The sequence below is a fragment of the Petaurus breviceps genome, unplaced genomic scaffold (assembly GCF_028583685.1).
Source record: "Petaurus breviceps papuanus isolate PSGF00001 unplaced genomic scaffold, PetGlider_PUasm1.0 90775, whole genome shotgun sequence".
NCBI classification, from domain to species: Eukaryota; Metazoa; Chordata; class Mammalia; order Diprotodontia; family Petauridae; genus Petaurus; species Petaurus breviceps.
Window position 1 is genome coordinate 14,160,941 of NW_027187342.1, and position 20,713 is coordinate 14,181,653.

Genomic DNA, 20,713 nt, shown 5'->3' on the forward strand with positions numbered 1-20,713 from the left:
TATGGGCAGCAAACCCTGAGGACGTGCTTGGGGTGCTTGCCGCTACAAAATGGCGTCACGAACAGGATCTGCAGAGTAAAAGGAAAGTATGGGGGCTGGGATAATTGTTTGTTTCCCAGTTGTGGTAGCTGTGACTCTGTGGAGCCGCGGAGCAGGAGAGAAGAATGGCCTGCATGCAGACTTCGCTGAGCTGAGAGCAGGAATGGTGAGCTGCCTGCATCGGGACCTGGGCAGAAGCCAGGAGCGGCTGCCGCCTGCGGGAGGAGAAGGAGCCCAGGAGTTCAGAATTCAGCCACAGGAAAAGATAAGAACTGAGCAGCAAAGCAGGGGCACTGAGTGTGTTTCCTGGCTGCTTCCCACAGTTTGGGACCCTGGGGGAGGATGGACTTGTGACTATGGTGGGTGGGATGAAGTGCCTTGGATCCCCAGGGACCCCACCTTGTTGGTTTTGTTGCCCAGCCCCCTCTCTGTGCTTGAAGGCAGGGGCTGGAGCTGTGTGAGGGGAAAAATACCCCTCCCCCCCTCCCCCTTTCCCCAGAGAGCTTTGTTTGAACTCTTGTTTTGAATTGAGGTGATGATTCAATGTACTTTGTGTTTGTTTAAGGCCCAGTGGCCACTTTGGTAACTTTAGTTCTGTACTTTGAAAATGTGACCTAAGAGATGTTTAGTGCTGATTCAAAAGTAAATTGTCTATGCTATGGGCATGAAAGATCTTGGGGCCCAATGTAATGGGAATGCAAATTTGGAAGATCTTCCCTGCCCCTAGGCTAAAGTGCACCTGAAGCCTGGGGTGGGAGGCTTGTTTTTCAGTAGATACTTTTTGATTGGCCAGTGGGTCAATAAGGTTGTTACATTCTCTGAGCCAGGAGAAGGCTATATAAGCTCTGATGTGTAGCTTTGTTTTGGGGGCTCACTTTGAGAAGTATTCTGTGATTTGATCTGTATTCTGGGAAGCCGTTGTCCAGGGCCCCCCCGGCTTTGAAAAACCCAGATGTGGAAACCCAGATGTTGACTGGGTATGGATGTAATGGCTGGACAGTTTGGAAATCTGTCTACTTGATCTGTTTCTGTCTTGATAATTCTGCCTGTATACTTTGAAGTTCGGGGTGCTGACCTTTTCCCCTGAAAAAGGTAAATGATATATGTCTGACTGATTAAAGTAAGCTTGTTAACCCATTTTGAGTTGCTTTCCTTTAACAAAGCAGATCCAAGAACCTGTATGGGCAGCAAACCCTGAGGACGTGCTTGGGGTGCTTGCCGCTACAGTATCTGAGGCTGGATTTGAACTCAAGTCTTCCTGACTTCAGGGCCAGTATTCTATCCACTGTGCTGCTTAGTTGCCAGGTCTTAAGGCTTATGCACTCCTATTCATATTTAGTATTCTGTCCTTACCAGGGACTTCTGACTGCTTTTTTCCACACATAGGGCAGCACTTATGGAAGAAGGAAAATAGACTAAGAAACAGATCCTGGCAAGGAAAACCATTGGCCAAGGATATACTGGCTAATGTTTAACAACCGGCTTGGGTGGGTGGGTAGGAGCATATGCAAGACACACTTTTAAGTTTAACCTATATTACTAACATTTTCTCCTTCACTTTCTTAAGTCTAGACAATCAATAAAACAATAAATCAAGTTCTGATCTGTAGCATTTGCCAGGTTCCAAGGCCTAAATTCACACTGTAAATTTAATAATTGGATTTTCTAAGCCAGAATGTACTGGCTCCAGCACACCCCTGCCTGTGGCCATTCTGGTCTATTCTCTGACTTTGAGGTCAAATTTCCCATTATTAAAAGAAATGTTACTTCTCCATCAGTCTCTTCAAATCCCAACTGAGATTGGCGAAAGGATAAAATAGGAAAAGGGGATCTCACACATGGAAAAATTGAAGTAATGAGTCTGTGAAGCAGACTAGGCAAGCATTAGCTCTATTTTACAAGTGAGGAAACTGAGGCTTAGAGAAGTTAAGTGAGTTATCTAAGGTCAATAAGCTTGAAAGTTGTAAACTCTGAACCAGAACTCACAGATTTTCTAATCCAGTATTCTTTTTTTCCCACAACACTGGATTACTTGGAGCAAATCTTTCTCAACAATATGTTTAATAAAGATACAGAAGCTATTGAACATAATTACAGAATAATTTAAGAAAGAAAGGGATGAAAGAAAAAAAAAAGCCAGTCTGGGCAGTGGTTCTGGCCTGCAGTAGGCAAATATACAGAAGAGGAATGAATTAAACAGGTTTAGATTTTCATTCCTTTGGGAGCATTTATTTAACCTGTCCTTTATGTCATTTGCTTCCAAGCCATGTTCCCCAAGCCAGAGGGCATTTAGGTCAGTACCTGGGAGGGGCTTTGCTTCACTTTATGGTTCAGAGGTGGAAATGAATTTGGGGATCAAGAATCCGCCAGGTGATGGCCTTTTAAATAGGTTAAAATGAAAAGGGCATTTAAAAAAGAGCTACTCATCAAAACAAGCTAGCTCAAATAACTTAAACGGATCTAACATCCTGTTCCATTCTCTAGACAGGATCTTAAAAAAACACAGAAGAAAAACACCCACTTTATTTTAATTCCAACTTCACATCACATCCTGTTAGGTAATCCAAATAGCCAATAGCAGTACTGGGATCCTGTCATGTAGCATATTTAGTTTTGTGTTCAAAGGTGGCAGAACAACTATCAACTACAAGGAAGGCTAAATTGAAATAGTGTATCACTCTGCTTTGGGGAGATTACTCCTTTTAATATGCTACAGATGCTGGATCTTCTTTTTGGTTGCAGGAAGGAACATGATATTTTCCTTTCTGTTTTGGAGTTCTACTCTGTTTAGAGATGTATATGCATTTAGCTACAACCTTTATAGGATCTACTATTGCTGTTATTATGATTTTCTTATGTTTCTTTTCTTTCCCTTTCTTTCCTTCTTCCTTTTCTTCCTTCCTTCCCTCTCCATCATTTGTTCTTTTTTTGTCTCTCTGATTTTCTCCCTCCCTCTTTCCCCCTTCACCCCCCTCTCTTCCTCTTCTCTCTCTTCTCTCTCTCCCTCCCTTCCCCCCCTCCTTCATCTCCATCCTTCTCTCCCAATACTTCGATTCAAATTTACTTCTTTGAGTGGACATGGGCTGACTGAATTTCTCAAGACTTGATAGGGCTGCAGTTGCTGTTAAGAGCTGAGCAGACAAGGTAGAGGCCGAAATAGGAGTGAGACAGCGTGAAGCCCAGCAGAGGAATAGCAAATCAAATATCCCTGTTGAGGATGGTCTGATCGGAAGTAATTTGCCTGATTTTTTCCCAGTGATAGTTCCTTGAATTTCCTTAGACAGTAATGCAAACAGTCAACCCCTGCTGGATTTTCTGTCCCTTCTGCTCCTTTCTCCCTGCTGATTTGTCTTTTCCCTTTCAGAATGTAGCCAGCAAACCCAGAGCTGCACAGAAAATTTTCTGCTCCAGTATTTACAGAAAGCTGTTCAGGCCCATTTTCAGAGTCACTAATTTGGTCTATTGCTTGTCTTAGCACACAAAGGGGGAAGGTCATAATGTAGACATCCCTCTTAAAGGGACTGACTGAAAGCTCTTTCCTAACAGAGATGGAAATAGTTTTCTCTTAAAGCCTTCCCCAAATACAGTTTTTTTTTTTTCCTGGTCTTTGTCTATAACACCAATATCTATCTTTCAGCCTTTATGTATAATCATTCAAATTTTGAAAGTTCTTGAGAATAACTTTTCTGAGGTTCATGTGTCAGTGGGATAGTTATAACTCTTTCTGCCCTCTCCTCCCTCTCTCTCAGTCCCACCCTTGCATCACTGCCCAGACAACTGAATAGTGATCTTGGAGCCAGTTGATATGGGGAGCCAGAGGAGCTGGATTCTAATTACTGCCCATTTTTTAACAGTGGCAATATGGGGCCAGAATGTATCTAGATTTATGGGAAGCTAGCAGAATACCACCTACTGATGAGGTACAGACTCTGGGAACCCCCCTAGAGCTTTCCTTGAATCTTCCTACACGAGGCATTTGCCTGAGGCCATAAGCATTTCATTATAGCTTAGCCCAAATCTCTGTTACTAGCCTAGCCCTCCATTGTCCAGCTAGTTCCCACCCTTGATCCTCCCAAAATATCTAGGCCCAAATCTGTTACCCTTAAACTAACCTAGCTCTCCATTTTCTGTAGCTTCCAGCTATTTCCCACCCTTAATCTCTCATTACTGGAGTCTGACCTCATTTGACTGAAGACCCTCCCTAAACTCCTCCTCCAGACCACCCCTAGAACCCTCCCACAAACTTTCTGTATATAAGCTCCATCTTGCCTCCATGAAGGAGCCTGGAGAATTATCTAGCAGGCTTATTCAGATTATTCTGGCTCACTTGTTCAGTACAAGCATCACAGGTACCGAGGCTCCTTAAGAGTCTACCCATTATGGAGAATCTCTAATAAATTTTGCTTTTCTTTGGCTGAGAGAAGACTTGAGTCGAATTCATTTGGCAGGACCCGGTGTATTGGTATTTTGGGGTCCCACACACCCCTAAACCTTAAACCTCAACATTTATGGTTCCCTGATCTCAACACTACTTCTGTCCTGGAGGTCCTAAGACTTAGGTTTGCATATAGCTTTGCTATTTATCAGCTGTGTCACCATTAGGAAAATCAGTAAATCTATCAGAGTCCCAGTTTCCCCATCTGTAAAATGGGTATGTTAAATTACTCCCACAGCCCACCTCCCTGGGTTGTTGGGAGAAAAAGTCTTTATATACTGTGAAGTACTATGTAAATGTGTTAATATTATTCCCTTTCTTACTTCAGTAACTCTGAACCATAAAATGAGGATAATGACTCCAACCTTCCATCTACTTCCCAGGAGTAAAAGATAGCCTGTGAGGATGGGTCTATTTGGCAATAAGAAATTCTGAGATCACTGCCCCACTGGATACAGAGAACCTGAAAACAAAATAATGGTAAATGGAAGATGACTGGATGTGGACAAGGAAATAATTCCTTATTTTCCATCTTGAGGATTGAATTTGCTTTTCACAGACAAATTGCTTTTCCTCATAACTTCATGTCTCAGGAAAAAAAAAACAAACCAACTCAAACAACCTCTAAGCAACAGTATCAGGAAATTAAAGTTCTCATAACGTTTAAGAAGATCCCAACCTTTCCAGTGATTAAATTCTGCATTGCTCTAGGGTGGATTTTATCTTGGCCATACTTTATCTTAGGATTGGTAGTTCTACTCTTGAAGAAAAGGCACTGAGAGTATCTAGCTCTATGCTCCTGAGGTGAGGCTCCATTCTTCCCCATTTCCTTTACATTTCTCTGAGGGCTATGACCAAAGAACCTTTTCCTCCATTGGATTGGGAGTTTAGGAGCTTTCATAGAAGTGAGTGAAAGATGAGTGGGAAACTGAGGGCCAGGACTTGTTCAAAAATATTTGCCTATTTCCAGAGTTACTTAATCCCTAGATTGGCAGAAGGCAGGGGCAGGGAATTTGATGAACAATAAAGTTTTAGGCATTTGTAAGAGGAAGAAGTGAGTAGAGAATACTATCTCATTTTAGATTGTTGTGATCTTTTGGGTTTTCAAGGCTTGGAACTTTGGAATGGCTGTGGTGAGAGAACGGTAGCTAGGATAGTCCAGGACTACCATCTTGAATAGAAATCACCAATGAAAATCCTTTGGGTAATACAGAACACCACGGGGCCTTACCAACTGCCCTGTTGCTGTACCCTAAGGACCCTGGGCCTTTCTATCCACCTTACAGTGAAACTCTCCTAGATGTATGTCTCCCCCATTAGAGTTCCTTGAGAACAGGGATAGCCTTGATTTTCTTTTTGTATACTCAGCCCATAGCCCAGTACTTGACACATAGTAGCACCAAATAAGCATTTATTTATTCATTCAAGATAGGAATCTGAATCTGGTTCTTCTACTCATTTTGTGACTTTGGGCAAGTTTTTTAAACCATTTTCCTACCTTAGTTTTCTCAGTTATAAAAAGGGTCTAATAAACTAGGTTGTGCAGTGGATAGAGTACTGGGCCTGGAGACAGGAAGCCTCATATCCCTGAGTTCAAATCCAGGCACAGATAATCTGAGCGCAGATACTTACTAGCTGTGTGACCCTAGGTAAGTCACTTAACCCTGTTTGCTTTAGTTTCCTCATCTGTAAAAAAGAGCTGAAGAAGAAAATAGCAAGCCATTCTAGCATCTTTGCTGAGAAAACTCTGAAGAGTCACATGACTGAAATGACTAAATGACAACAATCTACCTAACAGAGTTGTTGTGAGGGCTAAATGAGACAGTGGATATGAAAATACTTTGCCAATAGTGAAACACTATGCAAATGTAGGAGAGTAGGAAGATGGAGGGATTGCTGATGGGCAGCTTTCTATTAGTATACCACAAAGTCAAGATATCTCAAGAAAGGTTCCCAGAACAATGGGTGGATGCCCTGTAAAGGATGTATAAGATATAGGTCAGAGTAAGGAAGAGGAGATATGCCTACTCTGTGTTTGAGAACATTAGAGGAAGTATCTCTATTGATGAGATCACTGGCCCATTGGAGTAAGCATCAAAACATGGGGAAATAGTATGTTCTTTTAAGTGGCTGGAAAGTCAAGGTAACTCAATCTGATAAACGTCTATTAAGCACTTTCATGGCACTGGAAATGAATTCTTGCTCATCATGTGTAGACAGACCACCCATGAGATGTTTTGCAAAGAGTATTCTGCCTCCCATGTCCTACTCAGTAGGACTTGTGGCCAGTGCTATTTCCCAGAGTGCTTCCCTTCATAACATCACCTGCCCTAGATGGGGATCATAAGATCCCAGATCTTGAGCTGGAGGTGACCTTAGTGGCCATGTAGTCCAACTGCTTCATTTTACAGATAAACTGAGGCCCAAAGGACTGAAGGGACTTATTCAAGGTCATATTGATAGTAAGTGCAATAGGGGGGATTTGGATCTAAGTCCATCTGATTCCAGAGTCAGCTTTTTTTTTTTTATTTTGCTTTTTGGAGGGCAATTGGGGTTAAGTAACTTGCCCAAGGTCACACAGCTGGGTTTTTTTTTGTGTGTGTGTTAAATGTCTGAGGCCGAATCCAAACTCAGGTCCTCCTGACTCCAGGGCTGGCACTACTCACTGAACCACCTAGCCGCCCCAATTTATTTTTTGCTTTTTTTTTTTTTGAGGGCAATTGGGGTTAAATAACTTGCCCAAGGTTACACGACTAGTTGTGTGTGTGTGTGTGTATGTGTGTGTGTGTGTGTGTGTTAAGTGTTTAAGGCCGGAACCGAACTCGGGTCCTCCTGACTCCAGGGCTGGTGCTTTGCTCACTGCACCACCTAGCTGCCCCTGTCAGCCCTCTTTTCACATTGCCTTTAGAATTTGTTTATGTGAGTTATATTGTATCAGGTTTCATTCATTTGCTCACTCACTTATTCATTCATTCATTCAACCATATTAACTGAGTGCCAATTATGTGCAAGTTATTGGGCTAGGTACTTCATTCATTCAATAGATATTAACTGAGCACGCTTTATGTGCAAGTTATTGGGCTAAGTACTTCATTCATTCATTCACTCATTCATTCAATCATATTAACTGAGTGCCAATTATGTGCAAGTTATTACTTCATTCATTCATTCAATAGATATTACCTGAGCACCCACTATGTGCAAGTTATTGGGCTAGGTACAGTGAGCAATACAAGAAGGTACAAAATAAGGTCCCTGCCCTCTAGGAATTATGCCATCAACAGAGGATTAAGTCAATTAGAATCCCACTGAGCAGCTAAGATTGGTAAGGACATTTGGCATTTCCAAGACTTCCCAATAAATAATTTACTTTACCTGTGTAGATAAAAGAACCAAGCAACCAGCTTTAGAGGTCCAGAGTGAGTTACTGGCTTAGTGTGAACCATAAGTTGTCTTTTGTGCACTGACAGCTGGTTTGCACATTGAATACGATAATAGCAACTCGACAAGGTTATTAAGGCATTTTCCTCCTCTTTATTCCATATCTACTCAAGGATATGGGGTTTTTGAGGCCCTGGGTGGGGTGAAAAGAACATACTAGCTAAAAGCCAGCTTTGCCTTGGGGAGGTCTCAACCTCTGTGGGCCTTAGTTTTCTTCTCTGTAAAACGTGGGTTTTGCCTTCAATGATCTCTAAGTTTTCTTCTGACTCAAAAATCCTATGTTCTAAGCACCCTACTACTCACAGGAATATACCAAGTTTATATACTTGCTTGGGGATAGTTGATCACAGGCTATATAAGGAAATCAACAAAAGAATAACTTCATTGGATGGCTGCTTTTTTTTTTTTAAACAAATCAAAGTCCCTTCTACTTTTTTTGTGTCATGGACCTCTTTGGAATTTTGGTGAAGTCTATGGACACATTCTTGAAAAATATTTTTAAATGCATAAGATAAAATACACAGGATTACAAAGAAAACAAATTATATTAAAATACAGCTATCAAAATAAACAAACAAATTCATGGACTACAGGGTAAGAACCTCTCTAATATAAAACAATACATCAAAGGAATTGACTGTAGCTAAAAAATCTGCAAGGCCAGAAACTGTTAATTACTAGAAATTTACTCTTTACTGGCAAGCCATGTTTGACTTTTCCCACTGATCAAGATGTTAACCCTTTGGTAAATTTGGCAGAGGGTCCTGGGCAGGGCTTTCATCACCCCTGGCCTTCTGATCTTTCCAACTGGATGGGTGAGGAGGGAGAAGAGTAATAAAAGTAAATGTTGCCATTCCCACTCCCCACCCTTCAACCCCTATATAAGACACTGGTCAAGGGCAAGATCTAGTACTCTGCCTTCCTAACTACCTTGTATTTGTTCTCTTTTCATTTGTTCTATATATACTCACTTATGTCCGTGTTGTTCTCCTTGCCCTCCCCTCCCCCTCCTCGGAATGTAATCTCTTTGAGAACAGGGATTGTTTCATTATTTGTCTCTGTATTCTCAGCATCTAGTATAGAATTGGCACTTAATAATTGATTATGAATTGATTCATTGTCAACCATTGTCAATGGTGGAATCAAGCTGAAAAAGGCCAGAGATTTTTGAGAGTAATTTATAAGGACCAGAGACCCCCAAATAACTTAAGTTTTGTGAAAAGGATTTAGGCATTTCCTCCTTTCCATTCAAGTATTTTCAAGAAGTCTGTTGAAAACTATTGGGTTGATTGACCACAGGCCTCACTTCGTGTCCTTCTGCAGCAGCTTAAAATGAAATTCAGAGGACAGCATGTCTTGAAAGCAGAATCTAGCATAATTAAGCTAAGAATTCACTACTTCACCGATGTCAACTTTCTCTTTGTCTTTCTGCCCTCCTTTTCCCTCTATTCCCAGATACAGGGCTGAACTGACGATGTTCAGTTATATGTGACACCAAGTATCCATTTCAGAGAATCAATAGCACATCTGAGCTACAAATGATTGCTTAATGATCATCTGGTCAATTAGTCAATAAGTAGTTCTCATATTCCTACTATGTGTCTGGCTACAGATGGGAATGCAAACACACACACACACACACACACACACAAATACAAATGAAAAAAGCTCTACTCTCAAAGAACTTACATTCCATAGTCTGACTCCCTTATTTTATGGACCAGAAACCTGAGATCTAGATTATGTGAGTGAAGTGCCAAAGGTCACACAGTTAGTGGCAGAGGGAGGATGAGAGCCAGGTCCTTTGACTGCCAATTCAGTGTTCTTTTTGCTAAACCGTTCTATGCTCTGTTCTTGGTCTATAATGGAAATTGCTACTTACTTTTTCTCCTCTTCTCTTAGGAGTGTCTCCCTGGACTCCCCTTTTGGTCTTTAGCTTTTTTTTCTTGGCATGGACCAATACTACACTGTAGAGTCTATAGGGAATTCTGTGTGTCTTTTATACATACTCTCATGTGTTCTGTCAATGGTATACCTAGAAATGGTATGCCTGTTGGAAATAATCAGCATTCACACTGACTTTTGCTGTGGATACATTTTTGAATTAATGATTATATCTTTCTTTAGTGTTTTCACCTGTTCACTCATTTATCCTTTTTCACTATGAACTTAACAGTCATCAGAAACATTCTGATATATAAGGAACAAAAAAAGAGGTTTTACATTTGACCTTGTTACATAATTTGATTTTAAAAGTATATATACAATTGAGCAAGGTAGTAACAACATTGCTCTATTTTTTGGTATCCCTTTCTAAACCTCTTTCTGTTTTATTCTGTGAATTTTTAAAAATTGATGCTCTTTATTTTCTTTTTTATTTCTCTATAACTTCCCACTAACTTATCCCCTCATGACTCTTCCACATCTTACAACAAAGAAATAAAATCATATCATCACATTGACTGTATTTGGAAATAGTTATCTTATTCTGCACTTTTAATCTCTCTATGATAAGTGCTATCATCATCATCAATCTTCTGAAGTCAAGATTGGTCTCTGCATTGATCAGAGTTCTGAAGTTTTTCTTTACATTATTGTGGTCTTAGTATAGATCTGTTCTGGTTCTCATTTTACTCTACATGAGTTCATACAAAATCTTTCCAGGTTTCTTGGAATTCTTCATATTTAGCATTTCTTACAGTACAATATCCTTATTACCTTTCTGTGCCATGATTTATTCAGCCATCCTCTAAATGATGCACGCCCACTTTGTTCCTGATTATTTGCCACCACAAAGAATTCTACATATTTTTGTACCTGTCAGGTTCTTCTTTTTGTCTTTGACCATTTGGAGATTTATGCCTTGTAGTTATAATAAGGGGTTAACCAAAGGATAGTGACTTTTTAGGTATGGTTCCAAATTTTTTTCCAGAAAGGCTAAACCAATTCATAGTTTGAACTGTAGTGCATTCATGTACATATCCTCTCTTAGCCCCTCTTACTGATGCCATTTTCACCAGTCCTCATCTTTGCCAATATGGCTGGTGTGAGGTGACACCTTAGAGTTCAAAAACTATTTTTGTTATTATTACTGATCTGGCACATTCTTTCCAGTGGTTGGTAATAAGGTTCATCAACAGTGCACTCCTGAATGGGGCAGATTTTCTTGTCTTTTGTTTTAGGTGTGACATTAGCTAGCCCTCCAGGGTAATGTTAGGCATTAGTTGGGTAATAACTTATGTTAGACATTAGTTGGGTGGAGTAATATTGAGCTTTAGATATTAGAGATAAACTCTAGCTTCTATATGAATATAACCTTAACACCCTCCACACTCTTATCACCTACCTACCTTTCCAGGCTTACTTCACATCACTACTTTTTCTGCATTTTCTGTTCTCCAAATCTTACATGCTGTTTCCTGCCTTTGTTAATTTGTGTAGTATTTCCCTTCTTCCTGGAACGTACCCCTTCAGTTTCTCCTTCTAGAAACTTTATTTTTCTTTTAGGATCAGTTCAGGTGCTAACTTCTTTGTGAAGCCCTCCTGGATTTCCTTCCTACTCTTCTCTTCCTCCTCAGATTTTTCCTAGAGCATGGACCCTAACCCCTTCTTTGTCCCTACTACTCTCTATCTATACATTCTCTTCTGGAAGTCATTCACTCTCCAGAAGAATTTAAGCTCTTTGAGGATAGAAGCTGCTCTATTCTGTATATGTATTTCTCCAATACCGAGCATATGCTTTGGCCATAGTAGGTGCTTAATAAGTATTTATTAAATTGAATTGAATTATATTTCTTAACTACAAATTCACTTATGGTATATTTTCACCTTGGTAGGGTTATTTATATTTATGAAGGTACATATGCCCATCATCTACTAGGCCCTCATTTTTCTTGCCTTATTTTTCTACTCTGAAGAAAGAGAGAAGAGAGTTAGAACTTTACAATGAAATGTCACTTGTATTCAGTATTGGATAATTTTCCAGAACTTTCTCTAAATAAGCCTTGTTCATTTTGGCCCTTGTTTTTCCTCAACATTTTTCCTCAACAATTCGAAGGGTAATGCTGTGTTTTTTTTTTTCTTTCCCCTTCTAGTTACAAGCAAAGAGGAAGGAAAAAAAGTAGTCAAGACAGTTGATTCTTTTCTAGCCTGAGTAACTGATAGTGTCTACAAGATAGTTGTAGGATAGCCAATTATGGGGTAAACCTCCCCTACCTCCTCCTGGAAACCAGATTTAATTTTGACTCAAAAGGCCAGATTGGAAATAAAGGAGGGCAGCAGTAAATAGAGCACTGGCCCTGGAATCTGGAGGACCTGAGTTTAAATCCAGACACTTAACACTTATTACCTGTGTGGCCTTGGGCAAGTCACTTAACCCCAGTTGCCCTGCCTTCCCCCCTCCAAATAGCAAAAAAAAAAAAAGAAAAAGAAAAAAAAAGAAAATAAAGGAGGTTAATAAGCCTCAGGATTTAGCTTGTCAGATAAAGACAGATAGGGTAGGAACTCCTAGGTTCTCAGATCTAGGATCCTAGGGGTATAGGTGTGGCAGGGAGAAGGGCATGAGAAAACTTCAGTGGAAAAAAGATAAACAAGGCTGGAGGCAGCCCCTTCATTTGCCATGGGTAAGTGAGGATTATTATTATTACCAGTGGAAAAAAAAATAAGGAAGCCTCAAATTTAAGTTATCATGGCTGTGAGTGAGGCTGCCCGATGGGAATGGGGCAGGAACTTTATCTAACTTAAGTGCTGATGAGCCAAGAGTATTTTTTTTTTCTAGAGGCTGAAAAGTTTCAGCTGCAGAGGACCTGGAGTGAGACCTCGAAGGACGTCAGCCTTCCGCTGGCAACGACACTTGGTCGTTAACCAACACAGGCAGGGATCAAATGCAGTGACCTAGAGGGAAATCGCTGAGGCAACAATCCCCAGAAGCAATACCCTGAGCAGCACAGGTCCCTCTTCAGCCGCTGACAGAGAGGAACATTCCACTTACCACAACATTGTGTTGATTCAAACAATTCCTCCAGGATGTCTGGAGATTGGAAAATCTGAATCTAGGGAGAGAATTTTTAATTTCCAGTAAGGAAGAGTTTTGACATCTTCTGATCTTCAAAAGATACATTTGGTGTATGCATTGGGTACTGTGGGAAGGGAGGAGAGGAGGAGTTAAGAGTTAGTTTGTTTAGTAAAATAACATATCTGAACCTAACATACACCTGCTCAGAATTAGGAAGAGTGAAGTACAAGGTAAAATAGACACATCGTTCTTCTTTCTTCTGTCTTGCCTGGTTGGACTAAATGGTTGCTCTCCCTTCCAGTTCTAACCCTTACGGCCCTGTTGTCTTATGATCCATTCTTACCCCTACTACTGCCTCCTTTGGAACCAAATTGAGAAACTCTCCAGCATGGGCATTCTTGGTTGTTGGGTTTTTTTTTTTTTTTTGATGGGCCAAGCTTACAGTTTTCAGAGTGCTATGACAAGATGGTTGCAAAAATAAAACGCGAGTGAAAGCTTAGTCACAATATTTCTATAGCTGGCAATCAAAAGATTATATTATATGCTACCAGTGAAATCATGGTAGGGAAATTATGCATTTTCTGGAATACCTTATTCCCTTTTGTGTATTAAACATTACTTTAATATTCTGGTGACAATGTTTTATAATTAATCTAAATGTAAGAGAATGAACACACAAGAGATTATGGCTCAGTACATGGAGGTGAAAAAAAGATTTTTCCTTTCTTCTCTGACCAGACAAGTACTTCGACTCCCTTTACTTAGCAGGGCTCTGGATATCACTAAGGGCTAATATCCCACCACATTCTCTAGTGACTGCAAACATTTTGTATACTTAAGAGAGTAAAACCCTGTTACTCATAAGGGTGTTAATGTTAACACAGAAGAAAAGTGTTTTAAAAATTGCATTAGTTCACAGACTTATATTGAACTCATGAGGGGAAATCTAGCCCCAGAGAGATAAAAACTAAAGAGCTGAGCTATAAACCAATACGATAACATCCTTATTATAAGATGCAAATTGAGGGACCCAATTCACTAAAACACATGTTACTGGTATTTAATTTTTCTTGTGGGAATATATCAGAAGTTGGCCTATGCCTTTTGCACAATGTACTTAAAAAGAGGGTGAGTAACTTTAGCTATTATAAAAAGCCAGGCAGAAGCACAGGGCAGGCTAGGATTGAGAGATAATTACCAGGATCCAATTTAAGTGTCAGGATACACAGCTTTCTTAACTTGCTTGGACTTGGAGACTGCATTCAAGTGTGGAATGTGAGTGGGATTGTAGCAGAAAGGTGGAATAGACTGTGACCCTCCCTTTCCTGAGACAATGGGGCCTGGGAATGGGTGCCCCTCCTTGGCTGACTGGGGTGGTTTGGGAAGCTCTTTTGGGCCATGGCCAGAAGGAAAAGGGTCCACGCCCCATTACCATCAGGCACTCTTCATTCAAGGTTAACTGTGATTTGTGATCTTGGGGTTTGGGTATCAAAAAGAAGCTCTTCCCCAGGAGAGAGATTGTTTATTTCTTCTTTTCTCAACTAAGATAGGTAGCAGTTTGGGCCTATTTTGGACCCTAACTATTGGAAGTTGGTGAAGTTGGGTTCACACCCAGGGTGAAAGTTCTGATAACTAAAAACTCTCTTACAAAACTCCAAATGACAGAGTAGCAACACAGCAAGGGAGAGAAATGCTTAGCAAGTTCCGATTTGGTCTATTAAGTCACCCGGTTAGAAGGGATCTCTTCCTTTTTGTCCGTATAATTTATTTCACACTGTGGCAAACCCCACTTTGAATTGTGAATTTTCGTGGGTGTAGTGATACCTTGGTTTGCAAAGAAAATGTATCCCCACAGCAAACTTCCCTGTTAGAGATTTCATTACCAAAGCCAGAAATCAAAGAGTCACAACATGAAAAGCCACTAGAAACTTTGGGACAAAATGAAAGAAATGAAGGTATTAGGTGAAGGCTAGGTAGGAGAGGAAGGAGAAAATTTTAACAAAGGAGAATAGACCTACAACAGGATAGGCCCCAGGTGCTGGAAGATCCATAGGTTCCTTTTAACCTGCCAGCAGTTCTTGGGACTATCCCTGCAGCAGCCTGAATCAGCTTTTCATCAAGATCTGGAAGATCAGGAAATGTCCTACCCTCCCTCCAAATCATTCTAAGGTGACTCTTATCTGATTTATTGTCAAGGCCATTTTAATAGACTTAGTGGAACTTCTTGGGTTCCTTTCCTTCAGTGGGAGGAAAAACCAACTCCTGACTGCTGCTTCTGCTGCTGAAATTCTACATTTTTCTTTAAACCAAGGGACAAAGTCTTCTGTGACACAAGACTTAAAATGCAAATGCTTAGTTGAGTAACACTTTAGTGTGATTAAGTTTTTCAGGTGAAGGGCAATCAACAAGCATAGGTTCCCAAACTGGGAATACCACCCTCTGGGAGTCGCTGGAACAATTCATGGCTGGGGTGGGGGGGCGGGGGGAGTGGTAGTAGTCTCAGATGCAATTGAGGGATGTTGAATAAAAATAAGGGGGCTGTAGAAGAATTAGGAAAGAAGAGAAGATAAGGAAATTTTGAGAATCCGTTGGTACATGTTTCATCTATTGTGTAACTGAGTTAAAGTTGTAGTGATTACATTATTTTCCAAATAAACACACAAAATGCAAGTTATAACTGATCAGTGGTCAAGTCCACTGACAGGTCTTAACAAGCAAGTGCTGGCAGGTGAGGGTGTTGCACATTGTCAGGAAGTCCAGCATGCATCAGCAAGAATATGTGTGTGTAATGACTTGTTTACAATATGATATTATATGGTTACATGATGCAATATTGCATCATCAAAATTTCAATGCGAGAAAAAAGCCACAAATTTACAATAAATTATTAAATTTAAGATGCATAATTTTAAAAAATTATATCGTTTTTGAAATGATGCAAATTTCAAAAACGTTAAAGGGTTAAAGTGCCCCAGGAGACACTGAATATTTTTTTTAAAGGGGGTGGTAGGTCAAATAAGTTTGGGAACCTCTGCACTAGAGCCTTCTCTGCTTTAAAAAAAGTGACCACTAAAGGTCTAAAGTCTTCCATAGGAAGCCTCATTCTCCTAATTATAGGGGACCCTCCCACCCTCACCTACCCAAAATATATTCTATTAACTTGTGTATATTTTTAAATGACTTATTGTTGCCTTTTCCCAGTGGAATGGAAACTCCTTGAGGGTAGGCACCATCTTGTTTTAATCAAAGAATCATAGATTGTAAGCTCATTAAGGGCAAAGATTTTATTTTTATTCTTTTTTTGGAGTAATTGATATCTCACCTCCCTCAGCAATAGATGATTAGTAAATACTTGTTGACTGGTTTGAATGGATTGATGGTCTATGTTGGTAGTTGGATACTTGGACAGGCAAGGGGGTCAGAAAATGCCCTTGTAGCTGAGTAGTTTAAAAAACATCTACATTTGTCTACCACAGGAGATTTTCAAAGGAATCATTTAGAGCAGTAAGGGACCATCTAATCCAATCCAATACCTTCATTTTCAGATAAGGAAATTGGGGCCCAATAAATCATGTAAAGTAATGAGAAGCAAAGCCTAAGACTGAATTTGAGTCATCTGACTTCAAATCCAAGCACTTTCCACTAGAAAATGTTTGTAACTTAACTTCTAGTTAGTTGCCTTGGATTAAAACGTGTATGTTATTACCATTGTTATAGAGCTTGTTTATGGACTCAGTTTGCTTTCCTCTTTATTTTTCAAGACCGCATCTATCTTTTCAAGTGTTCACATTGAAGCAGAGTACCTTACACAGGCTATTGATGGACTCCTTTCATTTCTGAGCTCTTGTAAGTAACTGGGTTGATCTACTTTCCAGGGATTAGACAAAGAGAAGGGGAACCTGTGGCCTTGAGGCCATGTGTGGCCTTCTGGGTCCTTGGATGAGGCCTTTTGCTGAGTTCAAGTTTTACAGAACAAATCCTTTTATTAAGGGGATTTGTTCTGTGAAGTTTGGACTCAGTCAAAGGACTGAACTTGAAGACCTAGAAGGTCACATGTAGCCTCAAGGCCACAGGTTTCCCACCCTTGGAGAAAGAACTTATCAATGTTAATTTTCATTAACATTGATGAGAAATGCTTGGGTAACAACACCAATTTCTGGTTTTAAAAGAAACACAGGGAAGCACAGGGGCAGCTTTAATCCTACTCAGGTTCACATTAGCATAATTTTTTTTTTGTTATTATGTACTCTGGTCCTTATTCATCATAAAAGGAACAACTTAAATAGGGTGGAAACCCAATATAACTTTGTCTAAATTTAAAATAGTCTATTTTTAAGATTAATTTTGCAGATTTATCAAGACATTGATTATCTGATTATTTTCTTCAATTAGCTTTGATAAACAAAATAATGTTGTGAATCATCTTCAATTCAGCAAGATAACTATAAATATTTGGGGTTATATTAGGAGAATAACACATTTAAAACAATAGATATTTGTGCTGTTTTATTTAATTAAACTAATGCTTATGTAATCTGGATTTTTTTCTTCAACAGAAGTACATATGAAAATATTGTAATAAAAACTGTTAAATTGCATACATTTAAAGAACTATTGTAATTACAAATGCATGACTTTTATTTAAACAATATGTTTTATCTAGGCCAACCTGAGAAACTTATGTAGCATGGCTTACTTTCCCAAATGCCAGTCACACTGATTATCTATGCCCCCAAAGGGTAGCCATTTACTCATAGTTTTCTAAGGGCAATTCTGAAGGACTGAGATTTCTAATACTGTTGCTCAAACACCCCTCCCAGATGCTCCCCATTGATTAATAGTCACATTTGGCTTTTAGAAAGGGTATATAAGCATGTAAAACAAAGACTGTTGTGACAGAGACATCCTCTGTCCACCTCTCTCTTGTGACACCAAACCGGGGGCACAACTTCCCGTTGTAAACACAAGGTCCACGGGGAGGGTGGGATCAAACTTAGAAAATATGTTATCAAAAGGTAAAAGCATAATTCTTGGTGACCAGAATCTTTGTCTTTATGGAACTTCATTTAGTTTCTCTTAGGTGTAGCTTTCTTCTGGGCATAGCTAGGGCCAGTGCCTTTGTAGAGTCCTGAAACTGTATGATTTGTTCTTAGAGAGGCCCTCAGTTTTGTTTTTTGTGTTTTTTCCCCTCAGAAGATTTTTTAAATTTCATTTATTTTTTTCCCTTTTGCTTGGTACTTTATTTTTTTTTCAATTTATTTATTTATAGTTTTCAACATTCATTTCCACAAGATTTTTGAGTTACATATTTTTCTCCCCATCTTTCCCCTACTCCCACCCCAAAATATTGAGCCTACTGAATACCCCTTCCCCCAATCTGCTCTCTCTTATATCCTCCTCCATCCCACCCCCCAACTTTCTAGTAGGACAAGATGGATTTCTATACTGAAGTGCCTGTACATCTTATTTCCCAGTTGCATGTTTAAAAAAATTTTTTTTTTTTTTGCTTTTTGGAGGGCAATTGGGGTTATTAAGCAACTTGCCCAAGTCCCATGGCTAGTAAGTAACAATTTTTTTTTTAACATTTGTTTTTGAAACTTTGAGTTCCAGAGTCTTTCCCTTCTTCTCTCCTCACCTGCTTCCACTGGGAAGACAAGCAATTCAACATAGGCCCTCAGTTCTTAAGCAGATGCTTCTGTTAGTAACCACTGCTCTGAGGACACTGCTACCGACTTGATGGATATTGCTGCCAGTGTTGTTGGGAATTTCAGATCTTCCCATTTTTTGAAGTTCACAAAGTTTTCACTTGGTCAATGGGGAAGGAAGGACAGGAGAGGAGAGGAGAGGAGAGGAGAGGAGAGGAGAGACAGACAGAGAAACAGAGATAGAAAGAGACACACAGAAACAAAAATAACCTCTCTTTTCCTCCCCTCACAAAAGCAATTACTTCTCAGGTGTCCTTTACCCTGAAGCTGACCAATTGAACTGTCCTGCTTCTGAAATTCAAGATTCCAAACTGAATTTCTGTGTTATCCATAGGCCTAGAGGTGTCTCTGATTCTTTCAATCATAAGATATTTCTTTTGTGACTATCCTATAGCTTTCATACAATGATCAGAAGCCCCTTACTTTGAAATTGATTAAGGATTTAATTCACACATAATATACTTTTGACTAATTGATTGATTTGAACAATATCTGGGACTTCTGTGTTTACTTTTAACTAGGGTGGACGTGGAAACCCTCATCCTGACAGTGAAAATATTAGGGTTTATCCCAAACTTATCTTGAGTTTCTCTTTTGCTTAATTCATGTATCACTTTTTAAATGTTCCAATAGTTTCTTTTTTTAGAATCAGTCCAAAGTGGGGAAAACATTTTCCCCTTCTACTTACAGGAAAAACTTGATTTTTAAAACTGAATAATCACTGCAGTGGTATTTGATGAATTTAGCCACTGTGTCAGCAGAACCATATTAGTAGACTTTACTCTAAGTCAGGACCAAATGAACTCTTTAGGATATTCAGATATTGGGAGAGTACAATTCCTCTCCTACTGAGGAAATTAATACCAAAGAAATGAAGTAGTAATGCAATCTAAATCATTTCTCTGCGCCACCCTCCCTACTTGTGCAACAGGTCAGTTTAACTCCTATTTGGTATCCTTTGGATGCTTCTCATAAATAGTAATGAACAATATCCTCTGGTTTTCTCAGCGACCAAGTCAGAAAGGCCCAGGGTCTAGGAGATTCCACTTGGTATCAAAGGAAAAAGGCAGAAAAAAAATATGAGGAGATTAGGAAGGAGGGGAGAGAAAGGGTGGAGAGAATAGGTAGAGGTTGGCGGTAAAGAATGGTATTTTCTATAGAATGGAAAAGGAAAAAGAGGATGGGCTGCCTTTTGGAAGAGTGCCAAAGAACTCTCTGCCTGAGGGGTCAACACACCTTGGTAGAACTTGCTCCTGGTAAGAAGCCAAGTGTTCAGAGGAGAGGGGCCCATCTTTGGGTGTGGATAGTTTTGGCGCCTGTGGAACTTCAGGGCCCCTTCTGCCCCCTCTCCCCCTTAAATGTTCCTGTAGCTAAAGTTGTCCCTAATCACTGGTTGAACCTAATCTCCAGTCAGCCATAAAGGGGCTGATTTTCCTTTACTTTCTGATGTTAGGCCTCAAGCACCCATAGGAGAGGATCTTGTCCACAAACCTGCAGACCTGTCTGGTCTTAGTTCATTGATGTACTTTGTCCCCAGAGTGGGATAAATGACTATGAAATTGGCTTTAGATTTACATTCATCTTCAAGCTCAAAGTTAAAACAATCATTTTCTAGGTGAACTGCACCCCAATGGTAATTTACTTTAGTAGAAGGTTTTCTGCTTGGGAGGAAATTGGGGGTAAGGAAGTGAGGAAACATGAATTCCCTGGTTGTTCCTCCCTCTGTAATTATATTCCCACCTTTGGATAATTCCAGAGTATTCAGAAGGAAGGAACAATGAGGCCCCTCAAAGTTTGGGGTACATCCCCAAACCAGAAGACATGCTTTCCCCCCCTCCCACCCTCAGGGCAAGACTCTTTGAATTTGTAAAATTTACCCTTATGCATCTTAAAAGTTTAGATTTTTTCTAACTGTTCGTTAAAACAAGAGGATAATCTTGTTTTCAAACATTTATTCTAGTTAGGTCAGAGAATGTTAAAAAAAAATCTTTTCTATGCCTCATTTCATTTGGTGATTTGTGCTTTTCTAGAATCTCTCTCTCTCTCTCTCTCTCTCTCTCTCTCTCTCTCTCTCTCTCT

General features: G+C 39.8%; 2 long non-coding RNA genes across 2 annotated transcripts in view; one reads left to right on the forward strand and one right to left on the reverse strand.

Moving 5' to 3' along the window:
* The window catches only part of LOC138146957 (uncharacterized), an 18,952-nt gene extending 3,996 nt beyond the window's left edge, over positions 1-14,956 (reverse strand). Inside the window, exons 1-2 of the long non-coding RNA XR_011164674.1 lie at positions 14,128-14,956; positions 12,906-13,053 (exon numbers count right to left, since the gene is read on the reverse strand). This is a non-coding gene — a long non-coding RNA (uncharacterized lncRNA). The remainder of the gene's footprint in view (positions 1-12,905; positions 13,054-14,127) is intronic.
* Positions 11,255-14,879, forward strand: LOC138146958 (uncharacterized). Its single transcript, XR_011164675.1, has 2 exons — positions 11,255-12,537; positions 12,693-14,879. It is a non-coding gene; the product is annotated as an uncharacterized lncRNA (long non-coding RNA).
* Positions 14,957-20,713: the final 5,757 nt, after the last annotated feature.